Here is an 8,999-nt window from a genome sequence, read left to right as displayed (position 1 = left end):
GTTTATGCTATTGTTGTTCTTTTGAAAATGTTGGACTCATAGCTTTCTTCTTATGATCAGACTCGCTCCTTCTTAAGCTTTTCACCTCTATGAATGTCATACATGATTCTGTTTTTAACTAATCTTTTACATCTTGTAAAATTACCACTGATCTTGGTTTGTCCTCTCTTGTGAATCTCATCCGTATGTGAGTCAGTTTGATTCGTTTCAAATTAGTGCATTGTTTATTCTCTTATTTTCTCTACAAGAGTTTTTAGTTAAAGATTTACCTTTGAGAAATTACTAATGATTGAGTTGTCTTTTCCTATGACTTTTGTATTCTTTTGGATCAATTGAAAGCTTGTTCGATGACTCATGCCTAGTGAATCTTGTTTGGACTACTTTGGTTTAAGATCCTTTCTTGCAAGGCTGGACTCCTTTTTAGTACATCTTAAACTTCTTGAATGTTCTTCTGAGATGGTGATTTCAAGAGCACTTTTGGAGTCTTGTTTTGAACTTTTAAAGATGTTTTGAATTCTCTTTGAAGAAATATTAAACGGAATTTGCTTTCGGTTGCTTGATTGAGATTGAAACCATTGCTCGATTTTGACGAAGTTAATTTAAAGTTGGCATGCGCTATTTTAAATGAAGTTTTGAAAAGCTTCCTTGTTTAGTGGAAACCGGTTCGTTGGTAACGCACCACTTATTTCCCTTACCAATTTATAAGCAAACTTTTACCTCGGATTTTCTTTTTCTAAAAAGAGTTTAACTTTCTCTTTAGTCCTTGTTATAATTTTTATACACGCTTGTTTGAATATGGACTTTGGGAAATTTTGAACAAGCATTTGATTTCTCTTCCGAGTTTTATGATTGCTTTTGGTTAGGTTGTGCACCTAATTATCTTTCTAAAATATTTGAGGAAATATTTTAGCTCTTAGCCAAACTTGTGTGAATTTTGTTTTTAAAACTCCACATGATCTACTTCAGCATGAAATTGTATTGAAGTAAAGCCACATTTATGCTTTTGCTACTCTCTTGAAGAATTTTTGTTGCTCAACTTTTCTTCTAGACTGTAAAGTGGTTTTTTTCGAAAGTTTTTGACTTTTTCATGAACAGTATATTCGAAAGTATTTGTAATCGTGCTCTTGAGTTCTGTGAGCCTTGTCTTGGGTTTGATATTCTTTTCTGTAAACCTCCTATTTCTTCGACTCAGCTTGAGTTTGTTTCAAATTGATGCGCTGGTTTTCTTCTTATTGATCCTATTGAACTTCTTTGATCTAAAGGTTATCTTTGAAGTTGTCAATTGAATTGTGTCTAGCAAACTTCATTGCTTGAACATCCTTTTTATCTGGAATTAGATATATTCTTTCAAATCTATGAGTATTGTCTTTGACAATTGTCTCTCCTTTCTAAGATCTCGTATTCTTCTGAGTAGACTCGAGAATTATTTTGATATCACGTGCGACTTGTAGACGTAGTAACGTGATGCATTAGTTCTTTAAGACGTGATATGTGTATACGGAAGTTGAAGCGGTAGGTGTGCAACATTATGAGTTGTGGGTGTCTTGTTCCTTGCGAACGGGTTTGCGGTCGTTAGGCTTATGATCGGTTATGGGATTGTAAAGTGCTTGATGGAGTTGGAAAGTTAAAACTTTGAGGTCGATATGAGATTAGTGTGCGGATGTTAAGCACGTCGTTTTAACCCCATCATGTTTTATAGCCTTTGATGCTTCGCCCTACTATCACATGATTGACCCATGTTATCTTTTGCATTGAGCCTACCTTGTAACGTTTGCTTTGCAATCACACTCCTACCTTTGCACCCTTATGCATATGACGATCAAAGTATTTGAAAATCGTATATATATGATTATATTTTGAGATATTTTTGCTTCTTCTTTAAATGTGTTCAAGGGTGAACTGTTATGAAATTTCCTTCGTTTTGTATCAATTTTCGATGGCAAAAATTTTTATAAGGTGGGTAGGATGTAAGACCCAGAACTTTGAAAAGTCTTATTATGATCAAGTCTCAAATCATATAGTTATTTATAGCCTTAATTTCAGAGATTACTTTCTTAAGGATAATTAAGGCAAGTTGTGATTTATTGAATTTGAGATGAGTTATGATTATTATCCAATTTTATAATTATTGGATTATTTTCTATATTTAAATTATAAAGTTGATAGTTATGAAATAATAAGGATTTTATATGATTTGGATTAGATAAGTAATATTTTAAATATTAATACTGCTACTTTGAAAAATAAAGAGTTTAATTATATTATCTCTAGTTATCTTGATTTGGGCATTTTATAGAAAATAATTTCTGAAATTGATGAGCAAATAGTATTTTCTATATATAATTAGTGTTGGATTTAATTTGGGTTTCAATTACTATGTTGTCCACAATTTTATCAAAAATTACTAAAATGCCCCTAACCCTAATTTTCCTCAAAAGACCCTAACTTTGAAAACCCTACCCGGTAACCCATTGCTTCCCTATGCCCCAGCTGCAGCCGAAATCCCCTTTTTTCTAACTCAGCAGCAGCGTTTCTTTTCCATGAAAGAAAGAAAGGAGAAACAGAAGGTGGGAGAAGAGAAACGGGGAGGAGAGGGGGAGAACGACGCCGACAGGTGTCACTGCCGCCGCGCCGTCGCGTTGCGCAGGGACAAGAGGAGTGAGATCCAAGAATGAGGCAAGGATCTACGCCGGTGGCACTGGGGTTTGCCGTCGTCGCTTGATGCCGCTGAGGGGAGGAGGGTCAACCACCGGAAGGAGCCGTCGATGTCATCCTCGCGAGTCACCATCCCCGAGTTGCAGCACCATGGTGCCAGCCTCTTCGCGCTGCCATGGCTGCCTGTGCTATCGTCGTCGCCGTTGGTCCTCCGGGAGTCGCCGTCGAAGTTGAGACACGGAGAGAGAGGGTACGCGAGTGAGAAGGGGCTGAGGGTCTGAAATCGCCACGCCTGGTCTCGTCTGTGAAGCCATTGCCTCCGTCACTGTCGCCGGCGAGGAGAAAGCACTGTGGGAAGAACAGAACGCAGTGGAGGGGAAGCTGGTCCACCATTGAGTTGCCGTGTCAGAAAAGGGATTCATGCCGCCGGAATTCCTCTGCTGCCACCAGAGTTTCTGGTCGCTGCCGTTTTGGTGAGCTTGCCCTGTTTCTGACTGCCAGGAGTGGTTCTATGACTTCCGGGACCACCGCTGAAGCTCCGGGCTGAGCTTCTGCCACTTGAGACCTAGCTGCCGTCGCCAGAAAAGTCTATCGGTAAGGGTCTTAAGTTGGTTCCCCTTTCCGTTGAGTTTCTGGAAACCTCACTGTTATTGCATATGGTTCAGGTCATCGCTGCCGCTTGAGGTGGCTGCCGGGCTGCCGCCAAACCGGTTCGGAGACCACCGCTGCTTCGGTTTAGCCGTTCCTTCTTTGGTTCGATAAGCGTTTAGATTTGAAAGCCTTTTAGTTACCGTTTTGTTATCATACGCTGAGGTTTGTGGCGTTAATTGCTATAGGATTGAGTTTTGATTGTTGTATGTTGCGATTCGAGTTGTTGAGACTGTTGCGAAAGTGGCTTGGAGCTGAGGTTTTGGTTGCCGTCAGTTCGGGTTGAGGCGGAAAGGACTTGATGAGGCGTTTGGGTTATGGAATTGCATTTTGAGGTAGGGGCGCTTTCCAAAAACTATTTTCTTATATATTAGAATTATTACATATGGATACTGTTGTGAGATATTGTGTATTTGGTGATTGTATCTACCTTATGTGTCATTTGATTGACTCGAGTGATTATGGATGTTGGTTTGGTTGAATTGTTGTGCGGCTTTGTGAAATGTAATATTTTGAAGTTGATTCTTTAAAAGATTTGAAATCTGAGTTTAATCCGTTGAGGATTGGTTTGAATTGAGTCAATTATTTTGTTGATGTGAAAAATAGAATACACTCTTGAATTCAGCCTGGCTTGCTTTAAATGACTTGGTTTTTGATAAATGATTGTTACTGAACCGTATCTTTAAAGCTTTGGAAATGAGTTTATTCGGCTGATAACGATTTGATTTTTGAAACGGTTTCCTTGAAATATGGAATTGAGATGACTGTTGGATTTGTCTTGCCTTGAACTGATTTTGGAATTCGGGCTGTTGGAAAAGGATTGTGGAATGGTTTTGTTGGGACCCGAACCGGGTGGCAAAGTCCAAGTTTTAGGGGAGATGCTACCGGAATTTCTATAAAATCTGAGCCTTTATTAAAATATTGTTTGGAAAAATGATGAGTTAAAGACTTATACTATTTTAATTGAATTATCAAGAAAAGGATGATTCATGCTTTTGAAATGAATTATTAAAGAGGAAATTGTGATTTAGTCTTGCTTCGTAAGAAAGGCATTGTATCTCTTTCAGGAGAAAGTTAATTAGGTGAAACTTATGTTTTAAAGCTGTTTTAAATGTGACAAGGTAATGCCTTTGAATTTGAATCGAGGGTTTCAATTAGAGGAGTTTCAATGACTTTGAAAGAACCTAATGTCTATTGACAAGTTTCATTTTGAAATATTTTGAGAAAGGTTTTAAGTATTCTTTGAATCCTGAACTTTTGCAAGACAAACAATTTTGAACAGTTGAAACGCTTTAGAATTTGTCATGGGGGTTGAAGCTGGTTTTGCCTAAGTAAAGGAAACGGCTTTGAAGGAAATAAATGATTACGTGACTCGGTTTGGCTCATATCTTATTTTATTACTCAAATCGGAAAGCCAAGGTTTTAATGATTTTAAATGAATTTGGCGAAATGAGTTATGCTATTCTCCCCTAAGGACTTGGGACTCTACCGAGAAACTTTTGTTACAAAAATCCCATTGTTGGATGGGTGATTTTGAATGTTTCAAAAGGAATCTTTAACTTTCCATGGTTTTGGAAGTTTTGGAAAGAGGAAGCCGAGAGTGGCTTGTTTTAAAAAGGAAATTTTCCTTGAGTAAAAGTGGCTTATGAGCCTGAGATAATTTGAGAAATGAGATCTTTAAAGCCAAGGCTGAAAAGAGTTGAAACTTGATTTCAAAGTGAAATGAATTGAGAAAAATGATTTATGGCTTAAATGCCGATTTCACGAATTTGATGATTTTGAATGTGGAAGTGCTGTTTTGTTGAGAGCCGGAATGGCTGTGTTTGATTATACATATTGATTAGTTCTGGATTGAACCGTGAGCCGGAATGGCTGTGTAAGATATGAATATTGGCTGGTTCTAGAATGAACCGTGAGCCGGATGGCTGAGATGGATGTTGATCCATGGATGAGATTGAATGCATGTTTATGCTGAATCATTGATAAATGTGAATGTTGCACTTCCACTATCGGAGATAAGAGTTTCCCTGGGAGAAAGCAGTGGCTAGCCACCACGTGCTCCAGGTTGATACTCGAAGCTCTTGTGACCCTATGTCGTAAGTGTGGCCGGGCACTGTGAAAGGCCCGGATGAGCTCGCCCCCGTGAATACACACCAGTGAGGGTGTTGGATATGGATCATGATTATGATCATGTTTATATTGAGTATAACTCGAGTTGGGGATGCGCGACAGAGGGACAGTCCAAGGGTTAGCTACCAGGACTTGTCGGGTTGGCTCTATAACCGACAGATGATATCATCAGCCACTAGGGACAGGCATGCATCATATACATCTATGTGACATTGCTTGGGTGTGCATATTATACTTGGTTTGCCTATGTGATTAATTGCTAATTGTTCTACTTGTAATAACTGTTTGTTTGTGCTTGCATCTTCCTATTTGTGTTTGCTACTGGGACTCTGTTGGACTGTGTGATTGGTTGATGGTTGGATTGTTTGGGCCTAGGGCCGTGGTTGGAATGAGATGAACCGATGGTTGATTTCGGTTTTGTGTTTATGGTTTGGAATAAAATATGAAAGGCTATTTTGTTTCAGCATAGATAAATCATTTTGAAAGGCTTTTGAGTTTTTGAGAATTGAACGGTTCCTCTTTCAGAAAAGATTTCCGACTTTACTTTTATTGTAAACCGTTGTTTTTGAAAAGAGGCATAAGACGGTTATTAATCACTGGTACGGTTTATCTTCATGTATCCTATTACAGTTATTCTCAAAAACCCTCTACTGAGAACCCTTTCGAGGATGATGTTCTCACCCCCTACATTTTTCCCCTTTCAGGATATGGGCACTGAAGTCTCGAAGAGTTTATTTAGTTGTTGTTGTGATGCTCTGTATTGCTTTAGATTATTTATTGTACCCTCGCCTTTATCTTGATATATTCTTTAAGAGGGTTAGGAATTATATTGGGTAATGCTTGTAATATTATTTATATATATGTGTATATATATATATGGATGTACTCTTTATGAGTTTTGTAAGTTGCATGGTATCAATGGATGTATGTTATCGGATGAAAGTATTTTTGGGAGCGGTTTTGCGGTTTAAAGTTTTAAACAGGCTCATATTTTAGTATTAAATAGTATAAGTGTCGTCGTAATGTCCGAGCTATCAGAGTCGCGCAGCCGGAAGCGTGAGCTTTGGTAGTTAGGGTGTTACATAATATATAATATTTCTGGACACTTAGGCTAGTGACCCATAGGATAGGATTGAATTAAATTGGTTGTTGGAATTGTTGTATGATGATGTATGATGATTTGATGATTTGGGTTGTTGATGAATTGAAATGTTGATGTTGATAGTATGGTATTGAGGATTGAGATTGAAATTGATTATGATGATTGTTGGAAATGGTAGAATGGAATTTGATTAATGTGTTGATTTAAAAAATGAATGTATTGTTATGTATTTGATAATGGAAATTGATGAATGTGGTTAGTGGAGGAATGATTATAGTGTTATATATTTGATATTTGAGGTTGATAATATTGAAGGGTGAATGAAAAATTTGGTATGAATGGTAGGTTGTGACAAAAGGGTGAGTTATGAGGTAAATTGGAGTTGGTATGGTTTTGATTTGATTTTGGTTGAAATATTTTTAAAGTTGAGGTTTGGCAAAATTCTGCATAATCTGTTTTTTGGCAGCAGCTTTGGACACTTTTTGGGAACGATCTAAACATCATAATTGAATGGGATTAATTTTTCTCGAATCTTTGTGATGTGTATAAAATCCTGAAAAATTTGGTTAAAGTTTAACGGTTGGATTAGGAGATATAAATTTTTGAAGTTTGTTATTTTATTACTGATTTTCTGCTGCTACATAATCAAACTAGCAACTTTCCAAGCCTATATCTCCCAATCTTGACCATAATTTTGAGTGGGACCAAAAGGATATTGAGACTTGGACTATTTTCTTCTTTGTGTCAAAATTTTAGACTATTATAAATTTTTTAGGAGGAGTTGTACTCGTTTTAAAAATAGAGCTCTTAGCTATTTTGACAGCAAAACTAGTTTTTGAAAGTAAACTTGTAATCAGTATAACTCTCTCCAGAAAAATGATTTTTCTATGAAACTTTGACTGATTTAAAGCTCTATGAGTCTAGTTTATTTCTGAAAAATTTCAGATACATCAAATGAAAATATGATTTTTGGTGGATTTTCTAAGAACAGGGTAGCTTGCTGTCTTGGCGTAGAGATTTCAAACTTAAAATCAGTTTTTGCAAGAGAAATGGTTTTCCTTTTTATTTTATTCAACTAAACTATTTTAACTGGGTTCGAATCTATAGGATACTTCCTTTTTGAGTCTAGAGATGGAGAATTAGGATTGTAAACTTTTGTGACACCTATTTAAGACTTTTGGCTTGTTTTTGGATATCAAAACGTAGAGAAGGTCCTAGGTGATTTTAACTTGGTAATTTGATAAAAAGTTAGAAAATGGAGGTTTAAGTTTCTGGTGTATTGAGGATGAGTTTGGTTGAGAGAGGAGGAAGAGTAGTGAACTTGATGATTACGGACATCGAATTGAGAAATTGATGGACTAATAATTTGGAATGGAAATCATGGATTGATGATGGTTGTGATGAGTTGAGGACTCAATATGGGATGAGGATCTTGATGAATGTTGAGAGTGTGCCAGGCACTATATCCTTGGAATGTTAAGAGTTGATAATTAAAAGTTGATTGGGATAAGAAATGGTGATGACCGGTGATGATTTGAGGTAGATGGACTTGTTGGATGTGAAAAGTGTGCCAGGAACTATATCCTTGGAATGATAGTGTGTCAGCCACAATATCCTTGGAATGATTTGTGTTGAGTTATATGTTATTGTTGTTGTTTTCTTTTTCTGCTGCAAGAGTGTGCCAGGCACTATATCGTCGGAATGAGCATGCAAGTGTGCCAGGCACTATATCCTAGGAACGATAGTGTGCCAAGCACTATATCCTCGGAACAAAAGCATGCCAGGCGCTATATCCTCGAACGTGGCAGAAAGGCAACACCCGAAAGGATGTGTCGGGTTAGCATTTATAGACCGACAAGTGATATCACGAGCCAATAGGATAGACATTCATCATGTGCATTTTCTATGTGTCTTGTTTGCTTTGCCTAATTGTATTTGTTGTCTAAATGAATAATATGCTTAAATGCTAGTTGTCCTACTTGCTGTATATGTAAACTACTTGTGTTTTACTTGCTTGTATTAATTGTGGTTGTCTGGTGCAGAGGAGGTTAGGTAGGCGGTGGTGATGGGATCGTATGGAGGGTAGGTTGGTGAAGGCTGTGGGACAGCGGTGTTTGGTTAGAATAGAAATCCCCTAAGATAGAGTACCTTGTTTATTTATGTTAAGATTTATACACATATGCTTTATTGTTTTAGTATGCCTTAAGATGAATCCTGTGGTGGATATGAAGTCTAGGATTGCCTCTGGCATCTCAGGGTCTTATATCTTACATCACTGGGCATTGTTACCATACTGAGAACCTCCGGTTCTCATACCATATTTCTGTTGTGTTTTTCAAATGCAGGTCGTAACCCACCTCGGTTAGTTGCTTTGATGGTGACAGGAGCGGAGGATATCTATTTGTTTTGAAGTCTTTTGATCTCGTTTGTATATTGATGCACGAAATTGTGATCTCTGGTAATG

This window comes from Arachis ipaensis, chromosome B10, assembly GCF_059453495.1.
Source record: "Arachis ipaensis isolate K30076 ecotype BB chromosome B10, ASM5945349v1, whole genome shotgun sequence".
In the NCBI taxonomy this organism is placed as follows: Eukaryota; Viridiplantae; Streptophyta; class Magnoliopsida; order Fabales; family Fabaceae; genus Arachis; species Arachis ipaensis.
The sequence above is the reverse complement of the archived record's forward strand: the minus strand, read 5'-3'. Positions refer to the sequence as shown.